The 22648-nt window shown below is 37.8% G+C and overlaps 1 pseudogene; it reads right to left on the reverse strand.

Annotated features, from left to right (window-relative positions):
• Positions 1-2277: 2277 nt before the first annotated feature.
• Positions 2278-20661, reverse strand: LOC129503374 (C-type lectin domain family 4 member A-like; annotated as a pseudogene).
• Positions 20662-22648: the final 1987 nt, after the last annotated feature.

The raw sequence follows: 22648 nt of genomic DNA on the forward strand, positions 1-22648 counted from the left end.
AAATAAAATCACATACTATTATAGTCAAAGTGTATATTGTTCTTTTGGCTTGAACTCCTTTAAAGGGGATATCAGGAGTCAATCAGCAATTTGAACCAAATCCCTTTTCAAGAAAGCAGCACTAGTTTGCCCTTTTGAAAATTATTGTCCATGGTTGAACTAAGTAGACCCAGTTTGAGTCTCTTGTTTATAAATTGAGATAAATAAATCAACAGTTGGTGGCAAGCACTATTTTCTAAGAGATTTTTAGACTCAGATATTTTTCCACACAAATGTGTATATTTCTTATATACAGACGCACATGTACAAGATAGTGTCTCATTATTTTCAATTTATGAGATCATTATTGTTGTTTCTTATTACTACAGGCTGATAAGATATTTTCTATAAGTCATTCCTGGGATGATCCTTTGGGATTATATCAAGATTCTGTGGATTACCTAATTCCAAGAAATTGGGGGAAGAATGGCTGATCATTGTTCATGGATCCAGATTGGTTATGTGCCTCACGTCAAGTGCCATGATAGCTCCCCAATGCTTTGAAACCAACTTTCTCCAGCTAGTTTTTGTTGTTGTTCTTGTTGTTAGAAAGGTTGGTCTACAATAAAATAGTTCTCCATTACTAGAAGTGGAACAGTTTATTTGTGTAACCTTAAATGATTTTGTTTTTCTTTACCCCTTATCAGAGGACTATAGTAGTGAACTTAATGTGTTGGGAAACTGAAATCAACCCAGATGAATAATGAAACTTTTCTGGGCCACTAATCCATTTGAAATTCTAATGAAAATTTCAGATCCATTTAAAGAATTTTTTCACAAATGCACTAACAAAAATTGTATATTTTTGTTGAAAACTAATTTCGCTTGGCCAACAGACACATCAAAAGATGTTCAGCATTACTAATCATCAGGAAAATGCAAGTCAAAACCACAATTAGATACTACCTTACACCTGCCAGAAACGACTAGAATCAGAGACAAGAAATAACAAGTGCGAGAACATGAACAAAAGGGAACTCTTGTGCACTGTTAGTGGAAATATAAATTGCTACAGCCACTATGGAAAAAAGTATGGCAGTTCCTCAAAAAATTAAAGATAGAAATATCACATGATCCAGTAATTCCACTACTAGGTATTTAGCCAAAGAAATAAAAACACTAACTTAAAGGGACATAAGCATCCCTGTGTTTATTTTTTTTTAATTTATTTATTTATTTATGATATTCACACAGAGAGAGAGAGAGAGAAAGACAGAGACACAGGCAGAGGGAGAAGCAGGCTCCATGCACCGGGAGCCCGATATGGGATTCGATCCCGGGTCTCCAGGATCGCGCCCTGAGCCAAAGGCAGGCGCCAAACCGCTGCGCCACCCAGGGATCCCCATCCCTGTGTTTATTGCAGCATTATTTACAATAGCCAAGTTATGGAATCAGCTCAAGTGTCCCTCAATAAGTAAATGGATAAGGAAAATGTGGTGGGTGGGTGTGTACACACACACACACACACACACACACACACATACACAAACAGAGAGGAATATTAAAAAGCCATAAAAAATGAGATCCTGCCATTTGAGACAATATGGATGGACCTAGAAGGTATTATGCTAAGTGAAACAAATCAGACTGAGAAAGGCACATACCATATGAGTCCACTCATATATAGAATCTAAAACAAACAAAATCACTGAACTGTGCTCTAAAAATGTTAACTTCTTCCTTTAGACCATTGAATCTCAATAAAGTTTGGTCACTAAAAATAATATACTGTTTTATATCAGTCAAGATCTAATCAGGCTTAAATAATTAGAAAATTTATTAGCTTTAGTTATTAAAAAGCCAGAGTAGAATATGCTTCAGGAATAGTTGATTCAGTGGCTCAACAATACCCTTAAGAAACCAGATTCTTTCCATTGTCTTACTTTGCCATCCATGGTGTTCCTGTCATCCTAAAGCTAATTCCCCTCATAGTGATAGAATGACTATCAGTAGCAGGCAGGACTACATATTTCTCTGTTCCTATTCTTTGGGAAACAAAGATTAGCTTCCTGAATCATCGGGGAACATGGAGAGGTGATTGGTTGACAAACTTGCAATTTGTGCCTTTTTCTAAACCAACCCCTAGGGTAACTGTTTTGATTGCCTTGGACTAATCAGTATCCACTCAGACCTGAAAGGTCACAAGGTATCTGGGCTATATGAAAGTGACTCTCTAAACATCAAAGTTCTGTTTCTAAGGAAGAAGGTATAAATAGACCAACAATATACACCACAGTCCTAAATACAGGTTCTTTTATTATATAGTTCCATAATAAATTTAACTGGTGCAGTTAATAATTTTAACTGGTGCAGAGCATTTCATTGTGTAGAGAGAATGTGATTAATTTAATCAAATACTTATACTGAACATTTGGCTTAATACAGTTGGATTGTTACATTATTTCTTCCATCCTTGAGTCACCGAATTCATCTTTGACAAAGTAGGTACCATGGATGATTTCCACTTAGACCAACAGACCAACAGACCCTGAAGAGTTGTCATGTAGCAGCAGATTCCCACCTTCAGAGAAATCATCCAGGCTGATTGTTTTAACTCCAATGGGCAGAAGTATTTTTCCCAGTACTGAAGAGTCCATGGTTTCTGCTTTTCCATTTACAAAGTGGCAGGTTGACTAAAAGGGCTGTAAGTGTTGGTAGATTTGTTTATATGTTTATTTGGTTTTAATAGCAACCATAAAGATGAAGATAGGCGGGATCCCTGGGTGGCGCAGCGGTTTGGCGCCTGCCTTTGGCCCAGGGCGTGATCCTGGAGATCCGGAATCGAATCCCACATCGGGCTCCCGGTGCATGGAGCCTGCTTCTCCCTCTGCCTGTATCTCTGCCTCTCTCTCTCTCTGTGACTATCATAAATAAATAAAAATTTTTAAAAAAAATTAAAAAAAAAAAAGATGAAGATAGAGCCTAAAATTCTAAGTATATTTCACTCATAGTTGCTTAAATATATCTTCATAAACCAATATGTAAACACACTTTCTTCAAATACTTTTGCCTGTAGCCAGTATTTTCCTTTTACCTCAAAGAGAACAATTACCTGAACTTTAATCAAGCATTTTAAAATCCACCTTCTAGAACAGTGATCTGAAAACAATTTTTGGTCATACTTAATATTTAATAATACTTCATTTTTGTTTGGTCATATTTAATACTTTAAGAACCACATATCCATGATGTAATATAATACACCTACTACATAAGAATTAAGTTGTATAAAAAATAAACACTTCAATTTTGCATTTTATTTAATAATAAAATTAATCTCCTCTCACTTTAAAACTGTCAATCTTTTTAGAGACAGCAATGTAATTGAATTTGCTTCATTATTTTGCAGAATCTGATTCAAAAGTAATATAATTCAATGGTGTTTCTGGTATACATTGCTGAATAATAAACTCACCCCAAAACTTAGTGGCTTAAAGCAACAATCTTATTTATCACAATTCTGTCTACTGATTTGAAATCAATTGGATGGCTCTTCATTTTAATATCACTCCTTAAACACAAATCTTACATAAACTCTGTTACCTACAATCTTGATTTAGTGGTGCTTTATAGAAAATTAAAGAAAATAGGATCTGGATCACTTTCATAAAATGTAAGGTGGAGGTGAGAGAAAAGTTCCAGCAGTGACTTAATATCACCAATTCTCCCTTGCACTTCAGCTCAAGCACACCCTCTATCCGGTAATCAAAAGCATTTAATAAAGTGGTTCTCTTTGCCCTTCATTCTAACCCCATATTATTGAAATAATAGTGGGAAAAGCTCTTTGTAAGCAGTTTCCCTAGAATTCTTCCAGAATTGTAAGTTGCTCTCCAAGAAGTAAACTGGTAAATTCTACATACTATGGATAAGAACAGATCTGGATAAAAAGAACTTTTTTAGATACAGTCAGGAAATGACTGGCAAATGTAATTACTCAGTTGCATCAAGATAATCAGGGAATGATCTCAAGAAGTCACACTGGGAGAGCCATGCCTAAAATCAGCTTTATTCTGATCAATTATAATTAGCATATGAAAGTAATGAATAACAGACTTTTTTGTAAATTTGATATACTTGTATATTGTAGCAGAAACAAAATGATCAGTAAGAACTTCAGTGAAAAGGGGAACACAAACAAACCGTGAGCTATTTTGAGTGGCAATCTACACATAGAAACCTTATAAAACTTAAGCAAAGGAAAAAAACTATTAGAATACCTAACGACTATAAATCCATGTCAACTCACTAGTAATAACTTCTAATTCTAAATCTCTAATGTTCAATTTCTGATTTCCCTTTGACTGTACCCTGATGTTAAATAAAGTCCAAGACTGATCAGAGAATGTTAAGATCTCCAAATATTCTACTGGGACAAAGCTGGAACTTAACTTCCATCGATGTGTATTATATCCAAACTGTCACATAATACGCTTCAGTTAAAAGTAATAAATATATCTGAGAGAAATGGAAAGCAATAGTTGGAATTATTTTGCTTTTGACCAACCTCATGAAAAAAAAAAAATCCAGACAGATGGAGGAACCTCATCATATATCAATCTCTAACTCCTTAGCACTCAGACAAAAATTAGAAAAGAATTTTCATGCTCCATGTGTCTGCAAAAGGGTCTCTACACACGAAGGAACAAATGAATGGATGTGCACACTGATTCTATCATAAATGGAATAGGTGACAGCCTACTGAAAAATGCTATGGAGATTCCTTACACAAGACTAACACATGACTAAAAAGAGCAAATTAGCTATCTCTGTAATGGTGGGTACCAATTCAACCACAGTTTCATATAGAATGTTCCCATTCATAAGTAGATCTTCTTCATCTTGCAAAGCAACTTGTGGTGTCCATTACAAGGAACATCATTCCAGCCCCATTGTCTTGAAAAATAATGAAAATGTAGCATGACACAATGCTCATCAACATTACTGGGTTCACCTGAGTGCCAAAATCTGAAAGGGAAAAAATGGATGAGGTTGTTTCTTCAAACAGTGTTTTGAAAAGGGTTAGAGGCACAGCAAGGGAGGGGGCTGGGACTGAACTGTGTGAAAGTCAAGGTCAGATATGCCCAAATCATTCCTTCTCCAATTCTCATGCAGTTTCTTCTTTACCAGAAGCTCTGGCATTTCTCTCAAAAATGTGTATCACCCAGTATTGTGTCATCTTATTGCATTAAGCATTCTCCTAGCAGATAGCCCTTCTATTTGCCCATCATTATGTCCTATTTCCAGGGGACTGCCAGTCCATAAGCTCCCTTAAATGATGAAAAAAAAAAAAAAAAAAGATTTCATCCCAGTCTCAACTATCTTTGTAGTTTGTTTCCATAATACATATAGTATATACATATATATGTGTGTGTATATATATATTGCTTTTGGAGTCCAAAGAACTAGTTAAAATCTCTAAATCTGCTAAAATCCCTGTTATCTTGGACATATAATTTAATTTCCCTGATTTCTATATCTAAAAAAATAGAGATTCTAGTCATATTCCTATATGTGTCACGCAGTGATATGAAGATCAAAGGTGGTATTGTACTAAAATGCACTAACGTATTAAAAGAGTTTTAAAAAAACCTACATAAATATGAGATATTAACTATCAGAATTTAGCTTATTTGCTTTTTGAGAAATAGTAAGTCAAAAAAAAATAGTAAGTCAATAATTAGCCATGATCTTAATTGACATAAATTTTTGTTATGTCTAGAGATATAATGTAGTGACTGAAAGTACAGATTTCAGCATCAAATAGAGCTGGATTTGAGGATCATTTGGTGCCAATGCTGGATAACATTTGCTGAGTTATCTAAACACTCTAAGCTCAATTTCCTCATATCTACAGTAGGAAAAATAATAATGTGTGCTTCACAGAGTTCCTGTGATGATTAAATGAAATAATAAATAAAATTATTTAACCCAAGAGTTAAAAGAAGAGTAAGCTATTTTATTTTCACATCTGATAGTTGGAACACTCTAAAATCCTTGCATGATCCAGCGCTCAGGATTCCTTTACCTAATTCTGTACTCACGTGACACTTTCATTGTATGGTGTTTGATCAACCCATTGCTAATCTCTTTTTCCCTTTGGGTCTGATAGCCCTATGTAATAAGCAGAATATATATATCCAGGTTCTGGGAGATAAATCCAAAGGAAGAAAAGAAAGGAGTTATATAGCCTTTAGAGCATTCAGGTAGAACTGAGTTCTTTACAACCTTATGGAGAAGAGAAGAAAAGGAAAGGATCCACGAAGAGCCATACTGGGTCCCTGCCCAGGAGCCTCAGTCCTCTCTGGCTAAACCAGAGCAGGATCAAAGACATCACTTGTAAGCACGATGCTTGGCTCAGTCTGCTCAGGCTGCTATAACAACATACTACAAACTGGATAGCTTATAAACAAGTTTCTTTCTTATAGTTCTGAAGGTTGGAAATCTCAGATCAGGGTGCTAGCATGGTAAGGTGAAGGCTCTCCTCCTGGTTCGTAGCTTTTTTCTCACTATGTCTTCACATGGTAGAAGGGGCAAGGTAGCTATGTGGGATCTCTTTTATAAGAACACAAATCCCATTCACGAGGGTTTCACCCTCAGTACCTAAGCACCTCTCAATGACCCTGCCAGATACCACCATCTTTGGGGGTCAGGATTTCACCATATGAAGCTTGGGGGAGACATAAACATTCAGAATATAGTAACGTTCAACACAAATGGAAGCAATTTTCTAGCCATGATCATAGTGAATTTTCATCTCAGATTCACTTCCCTCTTTCACTAAGAGGTATTCTTCAAAGTCATGCATTAGAAGATTTTTGCAGATTAAATCATTTTCCTTTCATAACTTCAACTTCATTCTTGATTGCCGATTGTGACCCTTCATTATTGAACTCCGCTCTGATATAATAATACCCTTCTCAGTGAAATAGCTAATAATTTATAAAATATTTAATATAATATAATAAATATATTTCAAACAAAATATTTTCATTCTTCTATTCAGACCCCATATATTATATTTCAAATGCCCCAATTTATTTTGGGAGAGATTAGTTTTATGAAACCAGGAAGAAGGTGTAGCACGTGAAGGCTTAAGTAGCCTTTCCTATCAGTTTTACTAAAAGCCTTCTGCCACACCACCAATATTCCAAAACAGTGGAAACCTCCTTAGACAAGAGATGTATACAATAACCAGCGGACCGTTGACTCCATCATCTATTAGAAAGTACCTGTTCATCCTTGGTGTTAATCACCAGCAGGTCAGCCTTCATTTCTGAGCTGTTCCTCTCACCCTCAGTCCAATTTCTTGGTGTAGTAGAAATAAAAGTAGCAGTTGGAACTAAATGACTTCCAATCCTTTGGGCAGCAGCTCCAATCTTTCTCTGTATTGACAGAAGGCCAGAGATGTCCAATATAAAAGAAAAAATTTAAGTGTGTGTATTATTAAAATTAAGGACCAAGGGGGGAGATAGAGATTCTTAGCAGGCTCCATGCCCAGCACTGGGCCCAACATGGGACTCAATCTCACAAACCTGAAATCACGACCTGAGCCAAAATCAAGAGTCAGACACTTAACCAAGTGAGCCACCCAGGTGCCCCCAAACTTCCACTTATAAAATAAATAAGTCATAGCGATGAAAAGTACAGCATAGGGAATATGGCCAATAATATTAATAACATTGTATGGTGATAGATGGTGACTATATTTATACTTACTGAGGTGAACATTAATTAACATATAGAATTGTCCAATCAATATATTATACACCTGAAACTAATATAACATTGTATGTTAATTATACTTCAATAAAAAAAATTAAATGATAAAATAATCTAGAGTAAAAAGACTACCAACTATAATCCCAATGATAAGACATCTGGGAAAAGCAAAACCATATAAGCAGTTAAAATTACAGTGGTGGGCAGCCCCAGTGGCTCAGCGGTTTAGTGCCGCCTTCAGCCCGGGGCGTGATCCTGGAGACCCAGGATCGAGCCCCACGTCGGGCTCCCTGCATGAAGCCTGCTTCTCCCTCTGCCTATGTCTCTGCCTCTTTCTCTCTCTCTGTGTGTCTCTCATGAATAAATAAAATCTTTTTAAAAATAAAATAAAAAATAAAATAAAATGAAATTTCAGTGGTTACCAAGAGTCTAGAAGGGAGAGTAGAGCACAGATTTTTATGTAAAACTACGTAACATTATGCATTTGTCAAAACCACATAAATTTACATATTTATTCCATGGAAATTTTTAAAGTTCATTTAGGAGGTCAGGGGATCCAGTAAAGAATGAAGACTATGACGAGACAATCTAACTGTATTACAAGTGTTGGAAACAACGACACTGGCTGGAGGTAGGATGATGATCTCGGTAACTTTGGAAATGGAATCTATAAGAGTAAAAACAAAAAAAAACTGCACATAGGTACTGTATTCTAGCTGATAAAGTTGTTTCCCAAGGTGGTTTGAGTTTACAATTCTGATACTGCTATATGTGTACATTGGAATTGAATAATTATGTAAATGTATTGAGCAGATGATGGGAACCAGATTTCTCTGTTGAAGTGATCTTTAAAGATATCAAGGGGAGTAGGCTAGAAGCAATGTAATCAATGAAAGTTTCAGACATCAGTAAAAGCTGATGTGTATCTTATTATATACACAACTGTATGCACAAATATTTATCAATATATTCACATATACAGGTTAGTACACAGATATATATTTCCTTGTTCTGTGAACTGAGATGACCTAAAAGAAATAACACCTCAGCAGCAATGAGTATACCTAGTATTCAAATCTTGGTTTCTAATACCATTCTTCAATAACAGAAGCCATGGCTCCACATAGAATTGATTCTAAGACTGAAACAGGAAACATACAGTATAGGCCCAGAGAAAATTACAGTCCCAGAAAGTAAACAAGTGCTCAAAAACAAAACGTAACAACACATTGATGGGGGCAAGTCCAAGGGCCACAGGAACCAACTGAAAGAATTCCCAATGGCAAAGGTAGAACAATATGAGCAACAAATAAATATAGCACTGGATTACAACCCAAAGTATAAGATAAATATCCATGAGTACACACTAATATAGATAGATGATTAAGTTAATAAATAAAGAAGAAACAAATATCATATACACAAGAATTTCCAATAAATTATAGAAACTTGTTTTGAACTGAACTGTGTTCCCCCAAAAATTAATGTGTTGAGGTTATAATCCTCAATGTTACTATAGTGGTAGCCTTTAAGGAAGTAATAAAGGTTAAATGAGGTTATAAAAAAAGTAGGGCCTTATTCCAATAGGACTTGTGTTCTTATAAGAAGGGGAAGAGACCAGAAAGCTGTCTCTCCCTCCCATTCACAAAGAGGACTGGCTATGTGAGGACACAACAAGATGATGGCTGTTTACAAGCTAAGAAGAAGGGCCTCACCAGAAACCAACTCTTGGGAAGCCCGGGTGGCCCAGCAGTTTGGCACCGCCTCGGTCTAGGGCGTGATCCTCGAAGACCCGGAATCGAGTCCCATGTCAGGCTCCCTACATGGAGCCTCCTTCTCCCTCTGCCTCTGCCTCTCTCTCTCTCTCTCTGTGTGTGTGTGTCTCTCATGAGTAAATAAATAAAATCTTTAAAAACAAAACAACAAAAAAAAAGAAACCAACTCTTATGGCACCTGGGACTTCTGGCTTCCATTATTGTGAGAAAATAAACTTATTGTTTAGGTTGCCCAGTTTGTGATATTTTGTTATGGCAGCCAAGCAGGCTAATATGGATTCTGGTACCAAAGTGGGGTGTAACAAATACCTAAAAATGTGAAAGTGGTTTCAGAACTGGGTGATAGGCAGATGCTAGAAGAGTTCTAAGGTGCCTGCTAGTAAAAGCCTAGATTGCCTTGAAAAGGCTGGTGCTAGAAATATGGATGTTAAAGGTAATTCTGCTAAGGACCCAGAAAGAAAAGAGAGCTGTAGAAAAAGCTCCTATCATCTCAAAGAATATATATATCCTATAATGAACAGAATTTGGTAGAAATATGAACATTAAAGATGCTTCTGGGGGTGCCTAGGTGGCTAAGTGGGTTGAGCATCTGCCTTCGGCTCGGGTAGTGATCCTGGGGTCCTGGGATGGAGTCCCACATTGGGCTCCCTGCTCAGCAGGGAGCCTGCTTCTCCCTCTGCCCCTCCCCCGATCCTGCTCTCTCTCTCTCTCTCTCTCTCATAAATAAATAAAATCTTTAAAAAAAATAAAGATGCTGGGATCCCTGGGTGGCGCAGTGGTTTGGCGCCTGCCTTTGGCCCAGGGTGCGATCCTGGAGACCCGGGATCGAATCCCACATCGGGCTCCCGGTGCATGGAGCCTGCTTCTCCCTCTGCCTATGTCTCTGCCTCTCTCTCTTTCTCTCTCTGTGACTATCATAAATAAATAAAAATTTTTAAAAAAATAATAAAGATGCTTCTGGTAAGGTCTCAGAAATGAGAAACATGTTACTGAAAACTGGAAGAAAGACAATTCTTACTATAAAACAGAAAAGAATTTGCTGAACTGTGTTCTAATTTTGTGAAAAATAGAATTTGTAAGTGACAGTGGAGATTTAGCAGAGGAGATATCTAAGCAAAGTATTAATACTGTGTACTGCTTAGAGTAAAATGAAAGATGAAAGAGATAAATTGGAGTGTTAAACAGAAAGGAACCAGAATTTGAAGATCTGGAAAATTCTCAGCCTATGCATATGGCAGCCCGGTGGCTCAGCGGTTTAGCACTGCCTTCAGCCCAGGGCATGATCCTGGACACCTGGGATCGAGTCCCACGTGGGGCCCCCTGTATGGAGCCTGATTCTCCCTCTGCCCCCACCCCTCTCTCTCTCACATGAATAAATAAAAACCTTAAAAAAAAAAACTGAGAAAGTGTGTTCTGAAGAGAACATCAAGGATGTGGTTGGATAATCATTCCATAAAGAGATTATCCATGGATTTAAACAGCCAGCTCCACAACCAAGACTACTTCTTTATACAGATAAAGATATGCATATAAGAAGTTTAGGTCTTATGTATTTCTACACTTTAAAATGACCAAGACTCAACTGCTTAGTATGATCTACCTGTGAATCTTATTGGAAATATTAACTTGGTATCCTTATACAGTATAGTCAACTACTGGATTATAAGCACATTAATTTTTACCTTCCATGGTCAAATTTTCTTTCATACATTCCAATGCTGTGTAAGTGAGTTCTTTTGTAGTCTTTTTTTCCTTAACAAGGTGAGAATATTTTTGAAAAAAAAAAAACTGAAAAAAAAAAGGCCATTCATTTACTTTGCCTTCTACTTTTTTGCATTCTATTTTATAGCAACAAAATCTACAAATGCCCAATTGCTTGAGTAAAAGGATCTTGACTACAGAAAATATTTCTCATCACCCCACATTCAATGTAATCCTAATTCTACTGACTTTGAAACCATAATTTCTCCAGGAATAGCTAAAAGATCAATAGTTGAAAGAGAACATGACAGTTCCATTTGAATGACAGCAAAGGGATTCATCCATATTGTCTTTCAATACTGCAAAGCCTAAGCCTTAGGGGTGAGAGAATGGAGGGAAAACAAACGCTTCTGAGGGTGTATGCAGCATAGATCTTTGCAGGGCAATGAGGGATGAGCTAATTCTGAAGAGTTCTGGGTTACCTACAGAGTAAGATTTTTTTTTATAATGTTTTTAATCCAACATTGATCAGGAGCAATGGGCATTATTTTCCTCATCTTCTTTCCTTTATCTACTCCCAACTGGCTCTTATTCTTCAGCACACCAATATACTCAAGTACCTCACAATTTAAAAATACTTACCTCTCCCTCTAGAAAGTGAATTTTCTCTTTCCTCATCTCTCATTTGCTCTTTGATCCACCACATGCTGGCTTTACTACTTCTTATGCCTTTTAAATTTTTGATAGGTGGGATCCCTGGGTGGCGCAGCGGTTTAGCACCTGTCTTTGGCCCAGGGCGTGATCCTGGAGTCCCGGGATCGGGTCCCACGACGGGCTCCCTGCATGGAGCCTGCTTCTCCCTCTGCCTGTGTCTCTGCCTCTCTCTCTCTCTCTGTGTCTCTCATGAATAAATAAATAAAATATATTTTAATAAATAATAAAATAAAATAAAACAAAACAAAACAAAATAAAATTTTGATAAATTCTTAAAACCAAAGATACGAGGATATCCGCTTATTTGCCAAATTGGCTTTTAGAGCTTACAGTCTTGAGCAGGACAGACAAAATTAAGGTGAAATTTCAATGGGAAACTCTTCCTGGAACATTTCTTCCCATTTCCTTTTGTCCACTTGTTCACCTCAAAATATGTGTCTGGGCACTCAAAAAAACCTGGCCTTATAAACACTAATAGTCATATATAGATTTGTCCTTACTTCCGCAACTGTTTAGGTTAGAAATGGTGCCTAAGAGATGTCCCTCTACAACACAAACACATGTACACAAACTCTTCAATTTCTCTAAAGTGAATTCCATTATTTTTATAAACAAAATTCAAATAAACAATAAAATTCCTAACAGATTCCCATTAATTGTGTCAGCCCTTCATGCTGAAAGAAAACTTCTTTTCCAGATTTCTGGATATACCCACTATTAAATGTCAGTATTTAATGGATATCATCCCTTCATGTAAGGCAGACATTCCTCATAGATTCAAATGGATACGTACTGATAAAAGCAATAAAAAATGAGATTGCCAATAGGAGCAGAAGTATCAGCAATGAGACAGAAAGTAGCTTGGGAAAACTGGGGTTACTTTTCTGTGGGCTAGTCTTTTCTTTGGGAGCTGAAGGAGAAATCAAAAGAGTTTCATCAGTAATAAATTCTGACTTTTACTTCCTTTCTCCTCTTCCCCTTCTCCCTTTTCTTGGATGACATAGTATTACCAACAATATGAAATTTGAAATAATATGAAAATAGGAAAAAAATAACAAGGTTCATTGTAGAAACTTTGGAAAACATATAAAAGCACAAAGTCCTATCATTGAGGATAACTATTGTTAATGTTTTGGAAAACATCCTTCCAATAATTTTTAAAGTGTATATACATACATACATACATATTCATACATACATTTTCCCCACACGATTGACATACCATATATATTGGTTTTTGATCTACTATATTCTTATACACTATACCATGAACATTTTTTATACAGCCATATTTTCTTCTTTAACACTATTGTGGTTGCATAGGATTTCATCATATACATAAATATTCTTCCAGATTGTTCCCAACTTTAACTACTTTAAATAATGCCATAGCACATAAGCCTTTTTTTAAAAAAAGATTTTATTTTATTTATTTATTCATGAGAGACACAGAGAGAGAGAGGCAGAGACACAAGTAGAGGGAGAAGTGGGCTTCCTGCAGGGATCCTGATGTGGGACTCAATCCCAGGACCCCAGGATCACGACCTAAGCCGAAGGCAGATGCTCAACCGCTGAGCCACCCAGGTGTCCCATAGCACATAAATCTTAATTATAGTCATTCCCTCATCACGTTCTTTTTTTTTTTAATTTTTATTTATTTATGATAGTCACACAGAAAGAGAGAGGCAGAGACATAGGCAGAGGGAGAAGCAGGCTCCATGCACCGGGAGCCCGATGTGGGATTCGATCCCGGGTCTCCAGGATCGCGCCCTGGGCCAAAGGCAGGTGCCAAACCGCTGCGCCACCCAGGGACCCCCCCTCATCACATTCTTAAAATAAGGTCAGACATTTTTAGTCACTATTTCATGGTTAAGTATTATTTTCTCAATGGCTAGTGTCAAAAAGACAAGAAATATCAAGTGTTGGTAAGGATATGGAGAAAGGGGACCCTCAGGCACTGTCAGTGGGAATGTAAACTACTGCCACTGTGAAAACCAGTATGAAGTTTCCTCAAAAAATTAAAAATAGAAATATCATATGATCTATTAACTTCACTACTGGATATTTACCCAAAGAAAGACACTAAATCAAAAATATATGCACCCCTATGTTCATTGCAGCATTATTTAAAGCAGTTAAGACAGGAAAGCAACCTAAATGGCCATCCATCCATGAATGGATAAAGTAAATGTGATATTTATATTAGAATATCATTCAGCCATTAAAAAAAGGAAATCTTATCATTTGTGACAACATGGATGAAACTTGAGGGCATTATACTTAGTGATATAAGTCAGAGAAAATAGCATATGGATCTCATTTATCTGTGGATTCCAAAAAAGCAAAACAAAGCAAAACTCATACAGAGAACAAATTGGTGGTTCCCAGAGGTGGGGGAGGTGGTGGTAGGGAATGGGTGGAAGGGGTTAAGAGGTACAAATTTCCAGTTATAAAATAAAGAAGTCATGGTTGTATAGCATGTTGACTATAGTTAATACTATAGATTACAGTAGTATCAACTATTAAATATTATTACATCTCAGAAGTTGCTAAGAGATTAAATCTTAAAAGGACTCATCACAAGAAAAAAAATTGTATAAAAATTTATGGTGATGAACATTAACTAGATTTATTGTGATGATTTCACAAATATATACAAAAATCAAATCATTACAGTGTACATCTGAAACTAACACAGCAGTCCTCCCTCCCTTACTCAGTTTTGCTTTACATGAGTTCAATTACCTGTGGTCAGCTGTGGTCTGGAGGCAGATGATCCTCCTTCTGATATATCCTCAGAAGGTGAAGAGCAGCCTAACGCTAATACCTATGTCATTCACTTCACATCATCTCATCACATAAGAATTTTATCATCTCACATCATCACAAGAAAAAGAAAGGTGAATGCAGTTCAATATTTTGAGTGAGAGAGATCATATTCACCTAACTTGTATTATAGTATATTGTTATAATTGTTCTGTTTTATTATTAGTTATTGCTGTTAATGTCTTACTGTGCCTAATTTATAAATTAAATTTTTATCATAGGTATATGTGTATAGGAAAAAAAAACACAGTATATAGGGTTTGGTACTATCCACTGTTCAGGCATTCACTGGGGATCTTGGACCATATTCCCCAGATAAGAGGGGACTACTATATACTGTTATTTGTCATTCATACCTCCTTAAAAAAAAATTTGAAAGAATTGTTTCCTCAAAGTTATGGGGTATTGACAAGTGGGGTATGCAATGGATTTTCTGAATGCAGGGCAGTTTCTCCTGTAATATAAGGCACTCTCTGTAACTTTCTAGTCTTTCATCTGCAACAGTGTTTGGTTCCACTTTAGTTCAGTACTAACAAATACACCCACAACATTCTCTACTCAAACTTTTCCCCTCTAACTGAGCCCATTAATTCATCAATAGTCCCTGCATCTGGACTGATGGTTTCAAGATCTATTGCCAATCTCTTGACTGCATCTCACTCAGCTTCAAAAGGCACAGGAGAACAACTTCTCAGCATAATTATCACTCTCCTTAACTCAGGACTGTATTGGACTTGTCACACTTCAATTCTGTTAAGAGTATTAACTCTAAACCCCTTAATGCTCATCTTGGCAACTCAATCTTGTGTCCCAATTGCGGCCAGAGAAGCAGCGACTAACATAACCTATACTTCATTTATAGTATTCTCTCTTCATCCTTCATCTCATTAACTTTGTCCACCAGAAAATGCTTCTTACCTGCAGGAGGCCATCATTTGATGCCTGAGGACTTGGGTTCATTTTTGAAACTTAGTTCAGTGTAAGTGGTCTCTGAAGTCATATTGAAAAATCTGCTCTTTTCAAAAAATTTTCACCTCTTCCTTAAAACACTTTAAAATGAAACTCGAACATGGTGGCAACTTGTCATACTTCCAAGAACAGGAGCCCCAGATAGGCAATAACCCTAATAACCCTGAGAGGAATCTCATGAAAATTAAAAACCTCAGAGAGTGGCCCAACCCCCCGGACCAACACAGCGAGAATCATAGCATTTAAATATATGTCAGCAAATACAATAAAAGTAGGAACTTGGGAATTCAAATATAGATTAAAAAAAAAAAAAAAAACAGGGGCATTCCAGATGGCTCAGTGGTTTAGCGCCACCTTCGGCCCAGGGCGTGATCCTGGGCACCTGGGATCAAGTCCCACGTCACGCTCCCTGCATGGAGCCTGCTTCTCCCTCTGCCTCTGTCTGTGCCTCTTTCTCTCTGTGTGTTTCTCATGAATAAGTAAATAAAAATCTTAAATAAATAAATAAATAAACACAGGAAGTTAAGAAACAAACTAAGCAATTAGAAAAATCTTTTCTGAGACCTGTATTATCTGAACTCATTAGCAAAAATGAAATTTTACGCGCAAATATAATTATTTCTACCAACCTGGGCATATACTCATTCATGCTGTATTCTCCTCATGTGTAGCTGATCTGACAACTTTTGGGGATCACATTCTAAGAGGATCATTGACAAAAAACTCACATGTTAGCCTCTCCACTTTCAAGAGTCAGTGTCTTCTAATGTAGTAGGGAAGTCAAAGCTTAGATCATGTCTTCTGAAGCTGCTTCTTAGCACTCTCTGCTTTTCTCTGTTCTTAACTGACTCTCTCATGGATCTCCATTGATTTTGCTAGAGTTATTTCCAGCAGCTCCTAAAAGCAGCTCTTTGTGCTGGATGTTAACAGAGTAGGCCAGCCTTTACCCTACCCATCTCTATCACTTTAATTCCCACAACACCACAACAAAAGAAAATACATGTCAGTGTGACTATTTTTTAACAAGTTAGGATAATATAATGGAATCACAAATTAGGAGATAAACTCAGTGATACATACGGCTTTTTCTAAAGGGCAAGAGGAAAACACTCCAAAAATTGAATCCTTCATACAGAATCTTCTCAGACATGCTCTTAGCTCACACCCTAGGTTCAGCTCTCTCTAAATGATCCTCCTTTTAATTTCCCTCACCAAACTCCTCCATCAACTGCATAACACTTAACCTTATTTATTTCTATATCAAGGTACATTGAAAACCATGCATTCACACTAATAACCTTCAATTCCAACCCAACACCAGAGTTCGTTCTAGTTTTCTCCCTTCTGCATTTCTAATGTCCTTCTGTTACAGTAAGAAACCTGCTTCCTTTGTCTTTAAGTTTTTTTTTTTTAAGTAATCCCCTCAATTTAGTCAATTTTCTATCTTTTTTGTGATTCCCTTTCTGAGCTCTTCTCTCCCTGATTGGGCTCTGACTTCCCAATCCAGGCCACCATTAATTGTTAGAGCCTTTAACTTGCTTGGATGTTTGTACACAGAACCAGCCAACCACCATGGACATCATCTTCATCTTGCTCAGGTCCTACACCCCACGCTAGGCTACCCTCCACAGGAAATCCCTCTTTACTCTGCCTAGACTCTGATTGCTGATGCTGGCTCCCTAACCCCCATGGGGAATCCTCCTTATCCCACTTAGGTTCTAAAACCCTACACAAGACCCCCCACCCCCAGTTGAGTGGAAACTCTCCTCAACCTTCCTGGGCTCAGAGTCCCCACACTGGGCTACCCTCCCACATGGACAACTTCCTTATCTTGTTCAGCCTCTATCTACGTTTTGCATGTACACTTCCCTCACTCTGCTTGGGCCATGAAATCCCATGCCAGGTCCCCCACCTCCCAGCAAGGATCATCCTGCTTAAGCTCCCTGCACCTGCCTACCCCACTACATAGATGTCCTCTTCACATTTCAGACACTAGCACCCCAAACCAGGGTGCCTTTGATACATACCCTCTCTATACTAGGCTATTGTGATGTGTGGACACTCTTCTCAGTATGCACAGAGTCTGGTTCCCCATGCTGGAAATACTTTCCCACCCCTGCAGAGATGTTCTCATTCTTTTGGACTCCAACACCACTGTCAAGCCACCCTCCTGAATATCACCCTTCTGAATTCTGACAACCTGTCCCCGACCACTGTGGCTCTCCCATCACACCCTACAACAAACCTTTACTTTCTTCTGCTCCACCTAAGATTTTACTTAGAACTGAACTGTTTAATAAGGAAAGGGAAAGGGATATGAAAAAAAATGTAAGAGGTGGGAGAGCTAATTCTTGCAAATTTTCTAGCAAATGACTACTAGACCTAACAAATACTAGCACATTTGCATGTGTGCATGCATACAACCTCCTCCCAAGAATAATCATTATCAGAGCCTTAATAGTTTGAGTTTATAAAGTAAAAAACAAAATATGTTCCTAAAGGTATCTCTTTCCCTGCAGTAAATTACATTATAACTAGATTGCACTATTATCACAAACAACCCAACGTGAGTGGCTTATAATGACAAACATGTATGTCTCACATAAATGATCTTGATTGTAACTCTGCTTGGCTCTTAGTATATTCTCATTCTGGAACCTAGGTTCATAGAGCAGTTCCTTATAAGCTGAAACAAGTAGAAATATTCAAATCCTCTCTTCAGATAAGGCATTACATCCACCATGATCCCACTAGCCAATGGAAGTCACCTGGACTTAATATGAATAGGGCAGGGAAGTACCCTCTATCTACAGAGAGAGACAGGTCAAGGGCAGCAAAATTCCACAGACTGTGTGGCTAAAATAACTTATTTCTCAGTTCTGGAGGCTGGGAAGTCTAAGATCAATGTGCCAGCAGATTTGTTATCTGGTGAGAACCCCCCTTCCTAGCATAGATGGACATCTTCTCACTATATCCTCACATGGCAGAAGTGGTGTGGGAGCTCCCTGGGGTCCCTTTAATAAGGACACCAGTCCCATTCATGAGAGTTCTACCCTCAAGACCTATTACCTCCAAAAAGCCTAACCTCGTAATACCATCATATCAGTAATTAGGATTTTAACATATGAATTTTGAGGAGACACTTTCAGTCTATAGCACTCTTTATTTAGCCAAGGGATCTCTAGAGCAGTGATCTTTAAAATGAGGCACAATACCCCAGATGGTCTCTTAAAAGGATCCTCTAGGGCACAGAAATAAAATACTAGAACATCTATTAATAGGTATTTAAAATGTTAAGTAAAATAAGCTTTATGACTATCATATGGGTTCAGTGTTGGTTACAAGTCATGTGTGGTACAGGATCTATCATGAGGAAAGAGTGGAGGTTTCACAACTCTTAAGTTGATGGTGCATCTCCACTTGTTCATTCACTCTCTGTATGTTGCATCATATTGTAATTTAAATACCTGTGTAATTAAGAATTTGGCTGCTTTTGTACCCGGTTCCTGGGAGGTAGCCTCTAAATCCTTAGAATCGCCTGAGTGATATGTCTTTGTTATTCATGGTGGACCCTGATAGTTTATGCTAATGAAGTTACTCTCAGTGAGCCTCTCGTTTGTGCTAACATGATGATTCAAGGTAGGGACTGACCCAGCCAGAAAGATCAACCACAGAATTAGAGGGGTTGGGCTTTGAGCCATGAGATATCAGCCAAGACAGGGGAGAGATGAAGACTTGAGTTCAACTTGGCAAATGACTCAATGAAGCATTCCTATGTAACAAACTCTGATAAAAAACTTTGAGCACCAAGACTTAGGTGAGCTCGTCTGGCTGGCAATACTATGGCATACATTAATGTGCCATCCATGGGAACAATTAAAGCTTCATGTTTGGGACCCTCTCAGATCTTGCCTTATGCATCCCTCCCTTTGGATAGCTCGGATCTTGTATTCTTTTGCTATAATAAAACTGTAAGGGTGGCTAGCACTTCTCTGAATCCAATGAGTTGTTCTAGCAAATTATCAAATCTGAAGGAGTCATGGGAACCCCCAAATTCGTAGGAAGTTGATAATAAGTAAGGGAAGCTGAAAACCCGCAGCTTGTGGCTGGTATCTGAAAGGAGAGCCGTATTACGGAGGACTATGGCCTTAATCTGTGAAATCTGGTCTAACTCCAGGCAGTTTGTGTCATAAATCATTACAATTCCTCAAAATAGTTTCATGAAACAAGATATTAAAATATTTATGATTTTTTTTAATAAGATGGGAAGTGACCATCTTATTCACTTTGGAAAATTACTTAAAAGAATTCGGAAACTTGCTTAAATATTGCTATGTTTAAAAAGCAGAAAAAGACAAGTGTTCCAATTTTGCTCACTTTTTCAGTGCTATGAAATAGATTCCAAAGCTATGCTTTAGCAGATACTAAAGCATATGAGCACGTGTGTGTGCACACACACAATCAACCTGTGCTTTCAAAGTAAGGGTGATGCCCTACGACCCAGCAATTGCACTGTTAGGGATTTACCCCAAAGATTCAGATGCAATGAAACGCCGGGACACCTGCACCCCGATGTTTCTAGCAGCAATGTCCACAATAGCCAAACTGTGGAAGGAGCCTCGGTGTCCATCGAAAGATGAATGGATAAAGAAGATGTGGTTTATGCATACAATGGAATATTACTCAGCCATTAGAAACGACAAATACCCACCATTTGCTTCAACGTGGATGGAACTGGAGGGTATTATGCTGAGTGAAGTAAGTCAATCGGAGAAGGACAGTGTATGTTCTCATTCATTTGGGGAATATAAATAATAGTGAAAGGGAATAGAAGGGAAGGGAGAAGAAATGTATGGGAAATATCAGAAAGGGAGACAGAACATAAAGACTCCTAACTCTGGGAAACGAACTAGGGGTGGTGGAAGGGGAGGAGGGTGGGGGGTGGGGGTGAATGGGTGACGGGCACTGAGGGGGACACTTGACGGGATGAGCACTGGGTGTTATTCTGTATGTTGGTAAATTGAACACCAATAAAAAATTAATTTGTTAAAAAAAAAAAGTAAGGGTGATGTTTTGACTGTGAGAAGACAATTATTTTATAAAAGAAACTGTTATGGAAAGAAAAATTGGGAAATTGATGATTAGATAACAATATTTCCATCACGTTGTGATTTTCCTTTTGCCAGAAATTATATAAGGACCTGGCTTATCCATCCTCCTTTTTGAAATCTTCAAAATGGATGGTTTTAGTGGGTTTTGAACTCATACTAATGAGTTCAAATGTAACAACACTTGTTAGTTTGTAAGTACCACTAGATTAATATAATGAAAAAAGGTATCTACTACGTGGTTTTAACAAAAAAGATTTATAGAGAGAATTGAAAAATGAGAATCATAACTTCCTAAGTACAGCTAATGATACTCTTCTCATTTGAGCCATATGTCATTACAAAGTATCTTTTACAACCGATAGCTATTAAAAGCAAGAATTGAAATAAACCAAACTTGTAACTAGTCACATATTTTGTTCTCCTAATAAGTAACTTTAAATTTAAAATTGTTTTAAAATGTTATTTACTAGTGAAAGGGAATAAAGGGGAAAGGAGAGAAAATGAGTGGGAAAATGAGGGTGACAGAACATGAGAGACTCCTAACTCTGGGAAATGAACAAGGGGTAGTGGAAAGGGAGGTGGGCAGTGGGTTGGGGTGACTGGGTGACGGGCACTGAGGGGGGCACTTGACGGGATGAGCACTGGGTGTTATGCTATATTTTGGCATACTGAATTCCAATAAAAAAATATACAAAAATTTTTAAAAAAACACTTACTTTGCCTTTACCACACCCTTTTTATTTTTAATATACATAATAGACTTGCGAGAATATTAGTTATCTGTATAATCAACCATCTTAAATCTTAGTACCTTAACACTACAACCATTAATTTAACTCAAATTCCTGAGTCTGGCAAACTGGGCTGGGCTCAGCTGGATAGTTCTGGTTTGAGTCAAGTGTGGCTAATCTCAGCTCAACCTGTTCATATATGGTCAGATACCAGATTTTTTTTTAAGATTTGATTTATTCATGAGAGACACAGAGAGAGAGACTGAGACAAAGGCAGAGGGAGAAGCAGGCTCCCCACAGGGAGCCTGATGAGGGACTTGATCATGCCCCCAGGATCATGATCCTGAGCCGAAGGCAGATGTTCAACCACTGAAACATCCCCAGATACCAAATTGATAAGGATTTATGTAAGATGGCCCCAACTGAGACAGCTCCACTGGTCCCTCATTCTCCAAGTAGACTAAACAGGGTTCCAAGAGCAGCAAGAGATCAGGTCCAATGCATACATATGTTTCAAATCCCTACTTGCATCACATTATGTAGTCTCTCATTGTCCAAAGCACTTCATGGTCAAGCCCAGAGTCAGTGCAGATGCTCTAAGACAAATACTACAAGAAGATATGGACAAATTAGTTATTGCTATAATCATTCTCTCTCAAGTAGTGAATAAATCTGGACCACAAAATGAAGTAACTATTCTCATTGGGATTTCTTCTGGTTTGATGCTCACCTAAGTGCTTTGGCTGAGACAGTAATAGTGATAGGTCCTGAGACCTATCCCATCCTTGGTTCCAGGACAGCAAAGAAACAGACTCAGGAATACTCCTTAATACATGGTACTAAGGGCACTGAGATGATCAAAAAAAGGTGTCAGAGGGTTGATCTGTGAGAGACACCTCAATTAAATATAAAGAAATACATCCAAAAGGGGTGGGATCCAATCAATGAATGGAGACTAGATGGCCATCTGAGGGACCATCGTAACCAGGAGCCAGGGCAAAGACAGTATACACAAAGAGCACACAACTCATTTACCAACCACTTTTAAAAAATGGAAGCCCAA

Source organism: Nyctereutes procyonoides, unplaced genomic scaffold (genome assembly GCF_905146905.1).
Source record: "Nyctereutes procyonoides isolate TBG_1078 unplaced genomic scaffold, NYPRO_anot_genome, whole genome shotgun sequence".
NCBI lineage: Eukaryota > Metazoa > Chordata > Mammalia > Carnivora > Canidae > Nyctereutes > Nyctereutes procyonoides.